The sequence below is a fragment of the Mus caroli genome, unplaced genomic scaffold, assembly GCF_978045245.1.
Source record: "Mus caroli unplaced genomic scaffold, Mus_caroli_1 scaffold_12, whole genome shotgun sequence".
Lineage (NCBI taxonomy): Eukaryota > Metazoa > Chordata > Mammalia > Rodentia > Muridae > Mus > Mus caroli.
Window position 1 is genome coordinate 60,784,516 of NW_028227267.1, and position 19,610 is coordinate 60,804,125.

Sequence of the window (19,610 nt, forward strand, 5' to 3'; positions counted from 1 at the left end):
CTTTCACTTGGGTGGAAATTTTCAACAAATACAACTGCCGCAGGATGCCACTAGATCTTCATTAATAGGAAAAAAAATCAGACCAAGGATCATAATAGACTGTTAAATTGGATGAGACCTTTCAAATGACTGACACCCCCTCCTGCCCCATCTTCATTTTACAGATAAAAGGATGGCCAGGAGAAAAGTTCAAATTCAGTAAATGAGTGCCTTGAAGGAACAGAACAGGGACTTAGATCACCTGATTTTTCGGGTCAGTGTGTTCCTTGCTATCAATAATTGAATGGATCCTAAGACAGTACAGTGAAGCAAGGGTTTTTGTCCCTTGATTTGCCAGTGTGAGAACAAGGCCAATTGCCAGAGCCTATGTTTGCTGGTGGTGGTGGTGGCGGTAGTGGTGGTTGGTGGTTGGTTGATTGGATTTTAAAGGGGAGTTAGAGGGATGGCTCAGCAGTTAAGAGCACAGTTCTTCTATCGGAGGACCCAGATTCAGTTCCCAGCACCTACACGGCAGCCAACTTCCTCTGTAACCCCAGTTCCAGAGGATACATGCCTTTGCAGGCACTGCACACAAGCAGTGAACAGAGAGAGAGAGAGAGAGAGGGAGGGAGGGAGGGAGGGAGAGAGAGAGGGAGAGGGAGAGGGAGAGGGAGAGGGAGAGGGAGAGGGAGAGGGAGAGGGAGAGGGAGAGGGAGAGGGAGAGGGAGAGGGAGAGGGAGAGGGAGAGGGAGAGGGAGAGGGAGAGGGAGAGGGAGAGGGAGAGGGAGAGGGAGAGGGAGAGGGAGAGGGAGAGACACAACAGCTGAGGTTGTCCCTTCTCCCATGGTACATAGTATGCACATACATGCACCCACACAAAAAATAACAACTGAATGCAGATAATAGTAACGCTACGGTAACAACTAAATACAACGCTACAGAAACTTAAGGAATGAAAAGGTTCTTTCTCTTCATGTGAGTCACAATATGAACCTCATGGTTTGAGTCCTCTGGAACATGGCCTGATGGGGAGACTTGCACTCTGGAAGGTGCACTCTTCTAGTGCATTTGGAGAAACATCTGGGCAAAGGGATTGTCAGAGTCACAATAAAAGCTTCAGACAAACTTCCATTGCACAGGGCTGTAATTCTAGCACTGAGGAGGCTGAGGCAAGAGGACCGTGAGCTCAAGATGGGCTGTGTAAAGTGTCTTTATGAGGAGGGGGGCGCAGAAAATGTTTTAGCCCCAAGAGACTCTGGCATCCCTCTCTAAAGAGAGGTCCAGCCTTTTGACCTAGCAGTGACGTCATTGGATGTGGGATGGAGCTTCAGATGTGGCATCTTTCCTTAGGTAAGAGCCATTCCTAAAGAATTAAATCTGGCCCTCAGCAACCGTGCATCAGAAGCTAGAAGAATGGAAGCTACAGAGAAGAAAGAGATATTGGCAACCCACCAACAACATCCCTTGTGATGGTCCAGCTTTGGGATGAGAAGGACCATGGCCACATGAGGCAAGTTTGGCTTCAGGAAGCTTATCAGGTAGCATAGACTCAAAGAGCCCACAGCCGCCAGCCTGTAGAAGGCTCTTCCTCTTAGGCCTTCAATCCATAGAATAAAGAGCTGTAGCCCCATGTTCAAAATGTTTCTAGCAGTCATGCAGGGTTTTCTCTGCATCTAGTGAAGCCATGTGATCCACCTACCCTGCTCTGGGCTCCAATAATAAACTAGGCATAGCCCATTTGTTATTCTAGTGATTCACCCTCTTTAGTGTGGACTATTACACAAGAAACTGGATTTTATTTGATCATATTCAGACGCATGCCCACGACACTCTTTTATTTTATTTTTAGGTGTGTGTGTGTGTGTGTGTGTGTGTGTGTGTGTGTGTGTGTGTGTGTGTGTGTGTGTAGAAATACTGACCACAGTGGCACAGGCTTGTAATCCTAGCCCTTGGAAAGGTAGAGACAGGAGGATCTACGGAGTTCATTGTCTAGCCAGCTTACCCAAATCACAGAATTACAGGCCAGTAGGAGACCCTGTCTCAAAGAATAAGGTGATGAAGAATGACAGCCAAACATGTACTCTGCCATGCACACACATGCACACACACCTGAACACAGATACACACAGACACACACATAGATATACACAGACACATACATACACACACAAACACACACAGAGATGCACATATACACACACACAAGCATATATACACAGACACACACAGATACACACACAGAGACAGACAGACAGACACATATGTTGGGGGAGACAAACTGTTGTCATAAGCCACATAATGAATCCTATGATCATCCTGTGGCACTTTTTTTTTTTTAAGAAAATGAAAACTCGGCCGGGTGTGGTGGCGCACGCCTTTAATCCCAGCACTCGGGAGGCAGAGGCAGGCGGATTTCTGAGTTCGAGGCCAGCCTGGTCTACAAAGTGAGTTCCAGGACAGCCAGGGCTATACAGAGAAACCCTGTCTCGAAAAACCAAAAAAAAAAAAAAAAAAAAAAAAAAAAGAAAGAAAAAAAAAATGAAAACTCAGGAAGGCAAAGGTGCCCAAAGACCATAAGCTGTGGAGTGGATGGAGAAACAAGGAGCAGCACCTATGACACTTGACTGAACAGTTCAGGAAGACATCTGGAAACTGAAAGGCAAATTCCAGCCCCATCACTCCTGAGTCATGAGCTCTGCCCCCATTCTATTCCCAGAAGATTATGTCAGGAAAGCCTGCCCCAAAGCAGCACTCAGCCCATCAGACTAAATGATGGTGCCTGGATTCTAAGAGCAGAAACATCACCCCTGAGGGAAAAAGCCCGGCATCAGCCATAGGACATTCTAAAGATGCTGCCACCATTGTCACCAACAAACACACACGTCACCTTCACGAGTAGGTCTGAAACAGGCAGCCAGCCCCCAGTGCCAGTTTATTAACTCTGGATGCACAAAGGAGGTCTGATGCTGGCCAAAGCTTAGGTATCTCAAGTCTGTGACTTTGCAGGTTGCAGTGTTTAAAAATAAACTTACCCCTGGCTGTACACACACTTACTAATACATAATGGAAAGGACTAGCCATTGGAAGAATGGAAACCTATCTCACTCTGCAGCGATCCGGTCTGCCTCCCCCCCAGCTCAGAAATGTGCTGTGCTCAGCGTTTCTATGCGGCTGCTGCATCCCTGGTAGAAAAAGCAGGGGCGGCTGCAGGAGCAGCAGCAACCGTAGCAGCCACAGCACAGACTCCAGGGGTTGGGAATCATTTCTACCTCTGTGGCGACAGAAGCACCAAGTCACAAGGAGGGTGAGGATGTAGTCCAGAGGCTGCTGGGCTATGTCACTCTGAAGGTGGTGAGTAACATCCTATTCACTGGGGACATCAACCAAGTAAAAATTCTAGGTCCTGACAGAGGGATGTGTGTGTGTGTGTGTGTGTGTGTGTGTGTGTGTGTGTGTGTGTGTGTGTGTGAAAGAGAGAGGGGGAGGAGTAGGGGCAGGGGAGCACTTACATTTTCATGGTGCAGAAATACATACGTATCTGTGAATGCAGTAAATAAATAGACCACAGTGTTTTTTAGCAAGAGAGTCAGAGCAGCCATGTGTTCAGAGAGTTGCAACCCTAAAATTACAGAGCTACTAAAGGATAGGTCTTGAACCTAGGGTCCAGGTCCCCAGCACAAGATTCTTTTATTCTACGTGGGGACATGAGAGGTGCCCTTGGGTCGAGTGACTCAATACCCCTGGGCATGAAGCCAAAGACTGCAGCTACAGTGTGAATGTCACTAGGACACATCTCTTTGCTTGCAGTGAATATAGGGAGCTATTTTGAACTAATGGCAACTTGGGGCACAACAGCAAACAGTCTGCATTGGCCATAAATCTCCCTGCCCTCGTGGCTATCTTCTCCCTTGAGGCTTTTCTCTGGGTCACAATATCAAGTACTTCCATCACCTGGAGAGCTTGTCATAACAACAGTGCCTCGCTTGGTCTGTGGACTGCATGTTTGCTGAACGCCATCCATATACCAGGGGTGATGCAAGTGACCCCTGGCTTTGCAGTTTCATTTATTTCCTGGACCTGCCAGAGATCTCACACGCTGACTGAGATGTGCTCGGCAACCCCAAGGAGGCTGACATCCGATATCTCAGTGCTCACCCCAGCACAGCATCCTGAGGCCTTACTCCCCCATTATCTATGCCTGACAACAAGTCAGGAAGACTGAGACTGGATAAGGTTAAAAAGTGTGAACTGCTTAAGCTCCTTCTATAAAGTCCTATTTTCCTTAATAATCTAGTTCTTAAAAAGTTAATTTCTATGTTTCCTACAACCAGTATGATCTTTGCCTCTAGGATGGAAGCGAATATTCTCTCTTCAATTAAAAAAAAAAGCAATTATTTATAGCACTGTGGTTCAAACGTGCAAACAGAGCAGAGCACTGGAAATGCGGACTCTCGGTTAGGCATCACATGCACCATCAGGGCATTCTCTGGTCTGCCTCATCCTTTTCTGGGTTGTTTCAAGTTAACAAGATGAGATATATTTCAGAACTTGACTGCGTCTATCAGCCAGGTCTATAGCTATGGGAGCCAGGTTTGCTACTCTCCTTCCCAGTGCCTCTGTCTTTTCTCGTTGATAAACTGGTGTGTAAGACTATACAGTTTCTGTCCTCCCTCCGAGCACTGAAACGTTCGAGTGTCCATTCTCTCCTTCCTTATTCAACCACAGTCTCTAGTTTCTGTGGCATGCCAGAGGTGCTGCTGATGCTGGCAGGACAGACCTGGAGGAGCTGCTGTTTGCTGGCAGCAATAGTTCCTATCAAACCCCCTCCATGCAGCACATCTTCAGTCATTGCTTCCTATCATGCACAGCTATAAGACTGTCCTCAAACTAAAAGGTCTGTGTCCTTCTCTCTTGCTCTTCTCTAGAGCAGCGCTGGGCGTGTACTCAATAAGCCACAGTTCCAGGCACAGTGCTAAGCCGCTTTCCTGCATGACGTCATTTAACCCTGACAATCATCCTATTCAGTAGATAATATGATTAGCTCAACTTACAGATGAAGAAACTGGCAACTTATCCAAAATGGCATGGGTGAAAAGAATAGGGACAGAGTTCCTGTTTGGGATGGTGGAGACGCCTGGAAATGGATAGGGGTGATGGTTAGATGACATTGGGGGTGTATTTAATGCTACTGTTTTGAATGGTGCTGGATTTGGTGGCTCATATGGGGAGGCTGAGGAAGGAGGGTCACCACAAATTCAAAGCCAGCCTGGGCTACAGAGTGAGTTCCAGGCTAGCCTAGACTTCAGAATAAGATCCTGTCTCAAAATAAAAGGCTAAAATGTTAAACTCATGTTGCATATATATTACCACAATAAAAGAAGAGAGGTAGGATCAGGGGTATAGTTCAGAAGGTAGAATATTTGTCTAGCTCTCAGGAAGCCTTGAGTTCAAGCCCCAGCACCACACAAAACTAGGAGTGGAGGCTCATGCCAGAAATCTCAGAGTTCAAGAGGTGGTGACAGATGAACCGGAAGTCCAAGGTCATTCTTGGCTATATACTGAAGCTAGCCTGGGTTTCATGAGATTTGTCTTAAAGAAAGGAAATGGGAAAGAAAGAAGAGAGGGGGAGAAGAAGAAAGGGAAGGGAGGGAAATAAGGAGGGAGGGGAGGAGGAAGAGAGACAGGGAGGAAGATAGGAGGGGAGGCAGGCCAAAAGTGAGTGCCACGATTCATCTACTGCTACCAACAAACAGGACTAAGAAACGGGGCTGTTGGGTAAAACATGATCAAGGTTTTACAGAAAATGTCCCAGGTGTGGGATTTTTCTAATAATGAGTAAGAGGTTTTCTAAACCTGTGTGTTAAAATAAAGTATGTATGTAGAAGGGGAGGCCCCATTCAACCTACTACGGCTTTAAACTTGCGTGTAGCCAAGGGTGAAATTAAATCGATCTTGCCTCTACTTTACCAGTGATGGAATTATAGGTGTGCCTCACCACACCCAGCTTTTGGGGTGCTTGATATTGACCCTTGGGTCTAAGTCATGGTAGACAAGCAACATACAACTGACCTATATCCCCAGTCCTTAAAAGGAGGATGTCACGTTGGTTTACATTTGCATAACCTTTCTATGTTGTTGGCTTTTTAAATCAATGACCAAGAAAAAGGAAATTCAAAATCTTTGGATTGTATTCCCGATTCTCTTCCTGTAAGGACGTTTCTTTGTTCGTGTTGTTTCCTTGGCTTTTGTAGGTTTGGTGGTTTTGGAGGTGGCTAGTTTCTTTCCTAGTTGACGTTCCATTTCTAAGAGCACACAAGTTTAGAATTATCACTCTCCTCAGCTGGTCTCCCTCCAGTGGTTGCTGTGGATAGCCCACCCTTATCACTGTGTTTAGTCTTCCAGGATGCTTTAGTCTGACATCTACAAGCACTGACAGTTTTTGTTTGGTTAAAATTTAGCTGCTTGCCAGGCATGGTAGTCCAGACTTTTAATCCCAACACTCAAGAGGCAGAGGCAGGTGGATCTCTGTGAGTTTCAGGCCAGCCCGATCTACAAAGCAACTTCCAGGACAGCCAGGGCTACACAGAGAAATGCTATCTCAAAAGAACAAAAATCAAAAAAAAAAAAAAAAAACTATCTGCCATTCTTTCTCTATCCTTGGCATTTTATATTTTTTTACATGCTCCTTACAAACACACATAGGTAGATTTTATTCCAACTCCGGATAGAGATAGATAGATAGATAGATAGATAGATAGATAGATAGATAGATAGATAGATAGATGTCTAAATATGTTTATATATTATCTATATATTATACATACTTATATAATAATACATACTTGTATCATAATATATATGGTACATGACGAGACTACTCATTTCCAGGAAATTTTCTGTTTTCCTCATTGAAAGGTCTTTGTGAGTATGCTCTTCACATACCCCTTATAGCATGTTTCATTAAAAAAAAAAAGAGGCCTTCCCCTCAGCCTGTGTCACTCCACCACACCTGATGAGCTCTGGATGGTATCTTGGCTCTCCCAGACACCCCCAAAATGTCTTCAGTCTCTGCCCTCATGCCGGTCCTGCTAGCCTATTGTGCCAGCAGTGAACTGGGCAAAATGTGATTTTCCTGAAGACAGACATAGATTTTAAACCTGAGTCTCCAAGAGGGAGACTGCCTTAGATCCTGAAGAGGTTGCTACACTTATCCTCCTTTGCTACCTGTTACCTATTATTGGGAAACTACTCCAGCCTTCGCCCAAGACCAAGCCAAGGATGCCCTGGTGGTGTTTGCCAGGAACCTCCTTTCTTTCTTTGTGATGCTGACCTGGAGTCATCAGACATACCAATCAGGTGTTCTACCACTGAACTGTATCCCACCCTTTTGGGGTCCTTCCTGCCTTTTCTTTCCTTCTTTCTTTCCTCCCTTCTTTCTTCCTTTCTCCCTTTCTTTCTTTCTTTCCTCTTCTTCCTCCTCCTCCTTCCTAGACATAAATGTCTTCCTTCAGTAGCACTTATTGAGCACGTGCTAAAACATATTTTATAGTTTATCATTTTCTCTTGACAACTCTAGCATAAGTATATAAGCATTATTTCCCAAAAAAAATTAAAGAATCTCTGAAAACTTGAGGTTCTAACAAAGCTAGGCTGTGGACTAATGGGAAAGGAAGTGAGCAAGAACCCCCAAGCTATAATGAAATAAATTTTAAAAGGGGGTGCTGGAGAGATGGCTCTGTAGTTGAGAGAATTGGTTCCCCTTGCAGAGGGCCCAGATTTGATTCCCAGCACCCACAAGGTAGCTCACAATCACCTGTAACTTCAATGCCCTTACATACATGCAGCCAAAACATGCACACAAAATAATAATATAAAAATTATAAAAAGAACAATATCAGATTTCCCCCTCTCCTCAACTAACCCTTCTCTGGCTTCTCACACAGTCAGGCCACCTAGCAAATAACTGTGCTGAGCAAGGCACACCACTCATGAGAGCCTCGATCTCATCTCGCAGCTACCGAACTCTCCTTAGTCCATGCATGCACACAACAGTTCCAAGACCATGTGCATCTGGGGAAGCCCCCTCTCCCAACTCTCCAAACTCCAGGTTTCTGAAAGCCTCAGGATTCAACTCCCATTCCCCGAGATTCCGGACATTGATTCCTATGAGGCTCCATCTCTGTGTACTGATGCTCGTTAATTCTCTGAGACACCTGAGAGTAACCATGAAGTGTTCTTTCTCCAGACTCCCCTTCTGCTGGGAAGACCAGAGACAGGGACTACACGGTGAGGCCTGGGGACAATGTTCACTTGCTGGCTCTCTTGAAAGAGTGAGTTGTAAGAAGCTATAAGCCTCGGGGAACATCTTTGTTCATCTTTTTTATGTATTTAGTTCTTCTTACTTTGTTTATTTGTACATGTGTGCACTTGCACATATGTACCATAGCACACATGTGGAGGTCATGTGGGTCCTAAGCGGTGAGCTCAGGTTGTCAGCAACACTGCCTCTGTCCACTGAGCCATCTCTCTGGGCCCAGAGAGAATACACAGAGGTAGCAAAGCATTCACTGGTTATTATTCTGTAAACTCCTTGGTCTGACCGATATTACCGTGGTTCACACAGAAAACCAGATGGAGATGGAATGTCTCCAAGGTCCATAGCCGTTCTATAGGGCCACCAGCTATGGGGGAAGAAGACAAGAGCCCAGATCAAGCCAGCACCTTTCTACCAGAGCATCCCCTCTCTCCTCCCCGAATCCATCACTCACCAGCTGAGGAGTTCCCGAGATGTTCACTGATGTTGAGGCCTTCTAAAGCTTCCTTTAGGAGAACAAACAGAAGGCTCCAGTCGATCAGATGAGATCCTGAACGGCAAGTAGTTCTGATAAGGAATCAAGAGAAACCCTCACACAAGGGGAAGCAAAGAATAAGACAAAAGGTCAGAGTGGCAGACAAATGGAAGGCAGCCACTGGCCTCTAGTTATCTGTGAGGGAGGGCCTAAGAATCTGAAAGGGGAAAGGACAGACCCAAGGTCACAGCCAAACCTAAAACTTGAACCCAGGCTCCTACCTCCTCCCTGTCTAGAAATCCCACACCAGAGAGCTGCACTGGGTACACAGGCTTCTTTATCAGACAGAGAAGGTATCTCGGTAAGATTCTGATTGCTGCTCTATCAGCAAAGAATCGAATTAACTGCCACAGTTCTTGTCCCAGTCAGTGAATAATTTAAATCTTAATACTTGGGCCGAGTGGAGCTCAGTGGTGGAGTGTATGCTTAGCATGGGGACCCAAGTTCAGTCCCCAGCACCAAACCAAAAAGTAAACAGAGAAAGGGATCACGTAAAGACAAAACTCTCTCGTTTTTCCTTATGAGTTGTGTCCGTGTGCTTGAAGGGTGGAGTGAGGGGTGCCACCGCACACAGATGAAGGTCAGAGGACAGCTTGAGAAGTCTAATCTCTCTACCATGGGTTCTGGAACGGAACTCAAGTTGTAAGGCTTGTGTGGCCTCCCTCATCCTTCCCCACTCCAACCCTACTTTTTTTTTCTTTATTCCCACATCTTTTTTTGTATCAGTCCTTCCTTTCATTTTGCATTGAATGGTACCAGCTCCAGTGTCTGACCAGGCACCAAAACTCGAGTGTCAGCCCAACAAGAGATCTTGCTTTACCAGGTCTGTCTTGGGGTAGCCTGACACAGGAGTTTACCCAGAAGGAGGTATTCACCTTGATTGACAGCCCGCCACCCCCCCCCAGAATTTCCCCAGGGGAACTCTACCCTCGAAAGGATTGCTAAATTCTCTGATACCCCTCCCCTTCCCCACCCCAGGTGGTGAAACACTGCCACTGCCCTTAAAAGATGCTGTTTAAATGCACAGCGTTATTGTCGCGATAGATCATTGCCTTCGGCTTCCCGGGTCGTAGGGAGGATGGCAGAATGATGCACACCAGCAGTCCTATTATTTAGGATACAGTGTGTGTGGTTTGTGCTGATTGCCCCGAGTATCATCTCTGAAACACAACTAGCATAAAAGGGTTAGTAGCAACCTACCCTTTGCAATCCCATTTGCATAGTGCACAACACTGTTTAGCAGTGGAAAAAAACAGTCTTAAGTGACATTTCTCCTCTGCTGATCTGTCGTCACCTCACCCTGCTTGCGTGCCGCAGGACAAACGCTGTTTTGGTTTGTTTAGTTTGATTGGGGTTTGGTTTTTTTGTTTTATTGGTTTTTTGGTTTTTTTTTTTTTGGTTTTGGGTTTTGTTTTGTTTTTTTAATATCAGCTTTGCATTATATAACATCATCCGTGTTCTAGAAGGCTGTGGAGTGGTGTTATGATGGAGAAAGCAGAATCTTGGGGACTGGCAGACTTGCGCCCCCAATCCCAGTTTACACACTTCACCAAGTCATTTAAAGCAGTCTGCAGTGTCTTCTCTTTGTGAAATGGGGTTCTCGTGGCTGTGAGACTGTCGAGTCTGTAAGGAAAAAAAGCCCCCAAATAGCATTGTGCCTGACGCAGAGTGGGGATGCTGGTCCCCTTTGTTTTATGTCGTGTTTGGAAATGCCCACTTACTGTGCTTTGCAATTCCTGATTGTGAGCAAGCCCTCCACCTCCTCATCCCTGTACTTTGCTCAGCAGCCCCTTGGCCTCCCCGACAATGTTATATATGCAGATGATCTGTTTGAAGGTGCCAAACACAGAGGGGACAGTGATTTTATTTTATGAACAATGGTTAAGTGTCTCCTGAGTGCTGGCTACTGGGAAATAAATATTCTAGATTTCATCTATTCATTCATTCATTCATTATAAAAAGCAATCCTCCAACAACCCCCCTTCACCCTTCTTCCCTGTTCCTCTCTCTCTCTCTCTCTCTCTCCCAATTCCAGAGGCCTAGCAGTCTTTTTGTCCAATTGGATGTTATTTTTCATTTTCTTCTTGTCACTACCTAATGTCCAAATTTATTTAAATCATCCTCAGACACAATCCTACAAGATATGAATCACATCTGAAGCAGGCTTTTTCCCCCCCTTCGAACTTGTCACCCGTCTCACCTATGATTGACAAGATTTCCATTCCCGTCGTTTCTACTAATTCTGCTTCAAATCTGTATATTTAATGAACACACCAATTGGTCCCTCGTTATCAGCAGAGCCTTTTTTTTTTCAGGGCTAATGCACTGATTTTATAATTTATTGTGCATGGTGGCTGCCTCTAAATGAAATTCGGTGAAGGCCTTGTCCGGTTCCTATTAAAACAATATCTGGCACATGAATATGATCATGAGATTCCCCCACCCCTCTGTCCCCTTCATTGCATATAAACAGTTTCATGTTCCTGTTAGACTCTTAAACACAAACAAGGCTTCTCTAGACCTAAAGTATGTTGAATGTTATAACTCTGCACAAAGACGAAAAGAAAAACAAGAGATTACTTTAAAAAAAAATCTCCAATGCAAACACAATCTGACACATGCTAAAAATTGCCCGAAGCACTGGTGAGCTATGGTTCCTCTCCCGAGGCATATAATTCATTAGGAAATAATCTCATGCCCTATGTAGCAATTGAACAAAAATATTTATTTGTGGTACTATCAGATGATAAGGAGAACAGGGTTTCTTTGGGAGTGAGGGGGGAGGGGAAGCCTGCAGTAGCTGCCCACCATAAGCATTGCAAATGAATCATTAGCCTTCATCCTGCAATCTAGGTCAGCATGGAGCGATGGGACGATGGGATGGCTTTTAAATCTGCAGTAGGCTCCAGTCAATCTGCTTAGAAGGCACAGGAGGCCCAGTTACACTGGACTGGAACGTTCCAAGGGGAATAGAGATACTCTCACCTGCTGAAGGGACCATTACCTGACCCACAGAGTCATCAAAAATAAAGAAGGCTGTGCCATCAGATGAATTACATTTAAACACACGTAGACTTTAAGCTTTCCTTGTTCTGCTTTTTAAGACCTGAGCAGGATTTGCCAGACAGATCTTTAAAAGAGAGATGCTATCTTCCAGCCTACTGGCAGGAACAGGCTCCTACAACCCAGGTGAGGACAAGGACTTTGCAAATCACCTCCCCATATTGCAAAAGAAAATGGGGGGGGGGTGTCCTCCACCAAGCTGTGGTTTGTTTTCCTTTTGGCTTTCTTTAAAGATTAGGGGTGTTGTACACTATGAATAATTTGTCAGATAAAACAGAAGCAAAATAAATTGACTGGTGACTGCCATCTGATAAAGGAAACTTGCACCAAAGACCCTCTTCAAGGGCCTTCCTCATTCTTCCCTCAAAATGAGTATGGAAGGGTGCTGATTGTGGGAGCTCAGGCTTTGTGGGTCCTTCCTCAAAAATGCTTATGCCAGCTTTAATGTGATTACTTCCTGAACACGTTATAGACTTAATGCACTGGGTCAAAGTCCCTGAACTGTCCCCAGGCTCTCTCCCCTCAACACACACGAGCTGGCTCTGTGTATTTTTTCTAAACATGTCCCGGAATACAGCTCAAACTTGAGAAATGCACGTAAGGAACATCTGAATCTCAAAATTCACTCTAAGCCAAACGAACCACACAAGACTAACAGAGCAGGCTACTTCTTTAGCTTTCCGTAAATGTTTTTGTTTGCTTATTTTAATGGTCACTGTGCCTAGTCATGGGATAGCCTGTGGTAATTCAACATACATTCACAATGGGCAGCTATTCATTCAGAGTAATTAGTAACTCCAGGTCCTCAGAATTTTATCATTTCTATATGTTGGAAAACCTGCACAGTCTTCTTTGCCAGTTACCTTGAAAAATAGCATACATTACTTTAGACTAATGTTACCCTAAGCTACTTACTTCCTTTATTTGGCAAAAAAAAAAAATCATAAGAAAAAATATGAAGGTACAAATATGATACAGAAGAAAATATGCGACAACAATAACAACAAAAATGACCCAGGTTTTGTCCTTTACTAGGAATCGGCCTCGCGGTTCTAGAAGGGATTTTTTCCATCTCTCTGGGCCTTGCTTTTTTTCTTTCATGTGCATCAGGAAGAGTCAGGCAGCTCCCAGGTTCTATCATTAGCAGTCCAAATGCCACCTCCAAATCTGTTTTCTGCTGTGTTTTGTTTTTGGAAAGACAAGGTAACTGCAGAAGTATCTGCAGTTATTTCCAAAGATGTGAACTGACGTTCACGGAAAGCACGAACTTCCGAATCTGCTGAAATTGATATAAACCTTGCAAATGAGGGAGGCTCACTGTAGAAATGATCTTCCAAAATAGAGTTGGATGACTTTGAATGATGATTTTATAAACCTCGATTCTCTCTCTCTCTCTCTCTCTCTCTCTCTCTCTCTCTCTCTCTCTCTCTCTCTCTCTCTCTCTCTCATTCTTCCTCTCCCCACCCTCCCTCCTTCAACATTACTGGAAAGGCCTGAAGAAAACCGGTATCAGAAATACAGATAGATAAGTAAGAACAAACTTAGCTTATTTGTCTGAATATTTCACTAGGGATAGAGTTTTGTATTCCAAAACTAGAAGGTGACGATAGAATATTCTATTTCAGGACATTTTTTTTAAAGCCATTTAAAAATTTTCTGCCACAGGATAAATGACTCCTCCTGAATGCTAACAACAAGGGAAGAATGTGCTAGAGGCTCCGCCATCATATTAAAAATTAAACCGGCTGCATTTCATAATGGGCTCTCTCTCTCTCTTCTCTCTCTCTCTCTCTCTCTCTCTCTCTCTGTGTGTGTGTGTGTGTGTGTGTGTGTGTGTGTGTGTGTGTGTGTGTGTGTGTGTGTGTGCGCGCGCGCGCGTGCGCGCGCACGGGTTCCATCTTTCTTCTCACCGTGGAAATTGCACTCAGACACTGTTCTTCATGGTTAACACTGGAGCATCAGCTGAGAGAGGTCAGAACCCTGCTTCTCTGAACAGGGAACCACAAATGTCACTGACACATGTCACGGCTTGGCAAATAATATATTTCTTTCCAATCTCCTGCCCCTCCCGTTTACCCACTCTCATGCATGTACTCAGCTGAAGGGCACCTCTCAGTCTTCCTTCCTTCTCCTTCCTATGGTGGGACCAGCAGGAGGCACGCCATTCACAATGAATTCAAAAGTACTCCCCTTTTGATTTCTGTTGTCTTTATTTTAACCTCAAGAAGGGAGAGAGATTTAACTCAGTCTTTACCCCAGGCTACGCTAATACTTAGGTCATGTCTGAGCTCTCTGGGGAAGCCCTGCTTTATCCCATCCGAGGGGCAATGGTGTCTTTTCAGCGGAGCTGTCCAGCTGTCCAGCCATATGGGCCCCAAACAGCCCAGTCAATCCGATTTGGGGAGGTTTTACAATGTAATTTCTTAACGTGTTAGTACTTGGGGTGAGTTTGATCAGGCGCATAGACAACCCTTAAGCCCAAGGGTTTAGGTTTTAAGAAGCCATTACAAATGGCCCAGCATCCGTCCGCTCAGACTGGTAAAAAACAGATATGAAATCTGTGGCTGGGGGAGGGGCAAGGACTCCTGACCCCCTGGTTGGAGAAAGTCCCAGGGGTATGCTCTAACTATTAATTCAGCATCAGCTGCCGTATCTACCCCCCACTCCCTTTCTCTTTTTCTTTTTTAACCCTGGGCTCATCATTTAAGGCGTTCCCACTCGGGCCTGCGGAGCCTGTTACAAAACCAGGTCTCCGCTCCCCCACTCCACCCCCACCCCGGCGCGCGCGCCCCACGCAGCAAGACGAGAGAGCCAGCGTCCCGCAATGCCGCAACGGCGCAGGAGAATTGCATTAAAAACGTTCTTAAGCTAAACAAAATCCCAGGCCTATCTGACAGTCTAGCACAGGACAGTAGCCTCCATGTCCCATTGCTCTTGAGTCAAAACTGACTAGACCTCAAGTCACAGCCCCACCCTTTCCTGGTGCAGGGGTTCGAAACTGTCTGCCGAGGAATGCTTTATAGACAGAACATTAGAATAGTCCTAAAGCTAAAAACCTTGATCAAAATGGTGGAAAGTAAGACCAAGTTACCGCAGACAGAGACCAGCGATTTGGTGGGGACTATTATGAAAGTGGTCAGTGTTCCCAGAAAGATTGCCTAGCGGGGGGGCCTTTGTCAACTAACTACATTTTTTTTAATTAAAATCCATCACAAGGATGTTTTCTAATTCTTACCCACCCCTCCCAAGATTCTCAATTCTAGAAATTTACAAAAACTGCTTATTTTCTAAGCTTCTAGCCACACAGTGTTGAAGCAAAAATGGGGGAGGTTTTGTTACCGCCGTTCTTCTGTTGGGGTCCTTACCTAACAATTGACAGAAACAGAAATGGCCTTCAATCCAGGGGGCAATCCCGGAGGTCCATCCGGGCTAGGTGGGTGCCTCGGCCACCACCCCCTGCACTGGCCATTGACAGCCACCACAGTTAAGGCTGCTTTTAGCTTTCCGAGTTTGTTCTCCCCATGTCTAGATGTCTTGAATTCAACATAGCCCAAGAAACAGTTCAGTTTTTTTTTGTTTGTTTGTTTATTTGTTTATTTTAAGTCATCAAAGAAAAGCAGGCGTAGGGAAAGCAGATGGGCCTGCGTGAGCAGGTCGGGGCTGCCTCGCGGCTGCCGCAGTAGCCCTTTGGGAAGACAGATTTCTCATCCCAGGCGCGGGGGCTCGAGTGGGGGAAGGTCTTTTTGGTTCGCTCTTATGGGGGACATTCATTCTGGGTCCTTCTTTAAGCCACAGCTAACTCTGCTCTTGGAAAAGAAAAACAGTTACACAAGTACAACAAAAGACGCCTCCCCGAAGTGGCTCTCCACGTCCGGAGGACGGGTGGCTGGACGTGTAGACGCACTTTTGTGCCTCTGTAATCTCGGACGTCCATCTGGCCCCGGCGGGCGAGGGCGGGCGGGAGGGCGCGGGCAGGGGAGGAGCGCGCGCACGCAACTAGAGGCGCGAGCACGCGCGCCCGCTCTCCTTCACTTTCACCTTGACTGCGGGGGGGTGGGGGGAGGAGGTTGTGGGGGGGGGGACGACAAGAGACTATGGTCCTCCATCCCCCCACCTTCCGCCATTCGTCTTCCCACCCCCAGCACTGTCCTGCCCAGACGCCAGCCTAGGGAGGGGTGAGGAGGAGGCTGCACTGGCGCTCGGGTCGCCGCACCGCCCCGCAGCCTCGCGCTCTCCGCAGTGACAGCAACCGCAACCACAGCAACACCCAGCTCCATCTTCACCAGCCTGGCTGAGCCACAGCCCGGCAATTCGGGCTGAGGACGACAAACAGAAGGTGTGCAGGTGCCCCCGAGCCCCCCACTCCATTGACGGAAGCTCAAGAAACCGGGAGTGGGCTAGCGGCGGTATTGCACAGAGGGGACTGAGAAAAAGAGGACTGGAGACCATGAATCTATTCAGGCAGGGGTAGGATTGAGCCCCCCGAGTCCACTCAGAGGACATTGGCAGGGTCTGGGGCGGCCAGGGTGGCTTCAAGGGATCGGAGGGCTCTGACCACTGCAGATGCGGCGCGTGTGGGTGCGGTGAAAGCACCCCCTTCTCCCAGGATCTAAACCGATAAACGGAAGCCAGTGTAAGTGTAGGGGTGCGAATCGCCACCTCCGGCCTTGGCTTTCCCGTTCGTGAGAGCACCCCCACTTCTCACTTTCCCCAAATCCGCATTTTTCTTGGCACAACCCTCCCGAACACCGAGCGAGGAGAGGGAGGTGCCCGGGGGCAGTGAGAGTGACGTGTGCTGGTGCAGAGGGGGGTGGGGGGCTGCGGGCCGGGCTCTGTGGACCGACTCCTAATCCTCTTGTTTTCGGAACCGTCAGCAGATGTGGCTTCTCTTAGCTGAATAATCCGTTAAAGGAATAATAATTTTTAAAAAGGACCACGGCCTCTCCCAACGAGGACAGTGAAGGAGATCAGCTCTTGGTAAGACTAAAAGAAAAGGCACTAAAATTTCTGCGTCCCTCTCTCTGTCTTCCTCTCAATCCCCTCACCCCCTCCCCCTCTCTTCTCTCCTCCCCCCCCCCTTTCTCCCCCATCCCCTGCAATCCGCACTCGACGCGAGTTCACGCGCAGGGTTGGATTTCCAAGCTGCACTGCAACTTCTCAGCGCGTTATTATTATTCATCTGAGGGTGCAGCCTCTGCAACCTTCGCCTCCTGCGCTAGCATCCTTCCCCCTCGGCCGCGGCCACCAGCAGAGCGGTTTCTTCTGCATGCATGCTCTGGTTCACCAGAGGAGGTTTCTGGCTTTTTGCGTTTTTGTTTTGTTTTGGTGGTTTGGTTTGGTTTGGGGTTTTTTTGTTGTTGTTGTTGGTTTTTTTTTTTTTTTGGTTTTTTGGGTTTTTTGGTTTTTTGGTTTTGGTTTTGTGTCTTAGTTCTTTCAGGGTCATCGCCAGGATGCCGGATTTGACCGTTAGCTTTTCCTCCGGCCAGGTGGAGCCACCACCAGCGCCTGCCAGCAGCAATTCCCTTCAATAGCCGAGGAAGCACTTGGGGCTTGGCCAGGGAGGCCGCTCCTTGCTGGCGGGGCTGACTTTAGCCTCCACTACTTTCCCGCATCCATCTACGTGTATATTATCCTCATCCCTTTTTATTCCAATAGATCCGCCTTTGGTTTGGACTGGCTGAAACGCGGCGGACTGCAACCAGGATCCTTTAAAGGAGAACAAAAAGATGAGGATATTGTGCGGGGTTCCGGGACAAAGCGTCTTGGGACGCGCAGAACTCTGGCTCCCCGATTGGAGAGATCAACGCTGCCCAACAGTACCCGGCCGGACCTGCGGACCTCTGAGGTTATTCGGACTCAATTTTATTGATTTTTGTGGCATGCTTTAAAAGGGTCAGTGTTAGGTAAAGACTGTGTCCCCCAACTCTGTGGGGTGGGTGGGAAGCTGAACGGAACCGATCCAGTTAGATTTAACTTGTCCTCTATGCCCTCTACCTGGCTTTTTTTAAGCCGGAGGGAAGGAGAATGGGGCAGGCTTAGAAAAGGGGGGGGGGCTGCCTGAAAGGATAAGGCACTAGTGGGGAGTGGGATGGACCAGGTGAAGGAGGTCTGTGGGTTAGGAAGCACCTTCCTCACTCTGGTGCACTGGGTGGATTTGTTCAGGGAATGCCAACGTGGGTGTCTGTTGAAAGCAGTCTTGAGAAATTGACATGTACATGCATAAGGTGACTGGACTTGTGTGTAAACAGAGTGATGGAGAGCAGAGAGGGAGGGGTCTTAAAATAATATTTTATTGTCCCTATGGATTTGGGGATCTCTCCCCCACCCCATCCAGCTACATTCTATAGGGGTGACCTTTTAAAATCTACACCCACCCTTTACCGCTGTAAAACCGGTTGACGGGTGGGGTGGGGGAACATGTAGGGGTGCGCTCTCTCTCTCTTTTCCCCCCTCCCCCTTCCCAGTCTCCCTCCTCCCTCTGTCTCCCCCTCCCTCTCCCTTCACTCCTCCCTCTCTCGCTCTCCCTTCGCTCCCCCTCCTTCTCTGTCCCTCCCTGCTGCATTTTGCATGAGCTATCTAGGTCATTAGCATTTTAGCGTATGCAAGACTTGACAAGGCTGATGAGGGGCCAGATGGGCCTCGCTCTTATTTTTTTTTTTTTTTTTTCTTTTCCTTTTTCCCATCCACCACTTGGGACCTAAGCGAGAGGACCGCAGCAGGAGAGTTCCGGAAGGCTGATTCCCACAGATCCTGGTAAGGGACCGCAGCAGCTCTGCCCTGAGGCACGCCCGGCCAGGCTGCACCAGGACTCTACACTCAAGGTAAAGGCGGCGGCCACACGCCCTGCCCAGGCAGCAGTAGCTGGGCCCCTGCTTCCCATCCCTTTCCTCTCCGTCATCTCCCTCCTCCTGGTCCCCCTCAGTTTCCTAGGCGAAGCTGAGAGCGAACTGGGTGGGTAGGATTCGCTGCGGTGGGGCGAGGTGGGGTTGATGTTTTTTCATTGTCTGGAACTGCAGGGGAGGCGAAGCGCGAGGAGAGGAGTGAGGGAGTCGGGGTAATTAACACGGGGGAGGCACCCCTCCGTCTCCCACTTCCACCCACATCCCGAACCCCCCTCCCCTTTGCAGGAAAAAGCTTGGAAACGAAAGGATGCGGGAGAACAAAGAGCCTACGGAGGACGTGGCTGTTATCTCATTGTCTGTGACTGGGGGAGCTGCGGTAGGAAGGATGCGGTGGTCCTTAGCTCATCGCGTTCCCCAACCCCACACCCTCCCTGCTGTCAGTGCGCACGCACACGCACGCGTCGCCAGCTTTTTCTTTCTCATCTCTCGTTTTTTTCATCTCATCTTCTCCCCATCCCCTCCCTTTCTTTCCACCTTTCCTTCCTTTCTTCCTCCCTCCCTTTCTCCCATCCTCCCTCCCTCCCTTCCATCCTTCCTTTCCATCCTTCCTTCTTTCTCTCCTTCCTTCCTTCTTTCTTTCCTTCCTTCCTTCTTCCTTCCTCAGGAGAAAGGCCTCTCTCTCCGTGTTCACAGCGGACCTTGATTTAAATGTCCATACAATTAAGGCACGCGGTGAATGCCAAGAATGGGGCTGTCTGAGCACCTTGGGTCCACGAGGGCCTGCCACGGAAGGATCGACCCAGCACAACGCCCTGGGCAGATCTCAGCGCTGCAGCTGCATGCGCCTACAGTACGGATAGCAGGCTTCTGAGTGCCT

The 19,610-nt window shown here is 47.5% G+C and overlaps 1 long non-coding RNA gene across 2 annotated transcripts; it reads left to right on the top strand.

Moving 5' to 3' along the window:
• The first annotated feature begins 3,173 nt into the window (after positions 1-3,173).
• Positions 3,174-19,394, top strand: LOC110309930 (uncharacterized). 2 transcript variants are annotated; one of them, XR_002379769.3, is made up of 6 exons: positions 3,174-3,330; positions 16,034-16,358; positions 16,769-16,868; positions 17,547-17,736; positions 18,594-18,712; positions 19,019-19,394. It is a non-coding gene; the product is annotated as an uncharacterized LOC110309930 (long non-coding RNA). The 2 variants fall into 2 exon arrangements; XR_003834762.2 differs by having other exon boundaries at positions 16,034-16,227.
• The last annotated feature ends 216 nt before the right edge of the window (positions 19,395-19,610 follow it).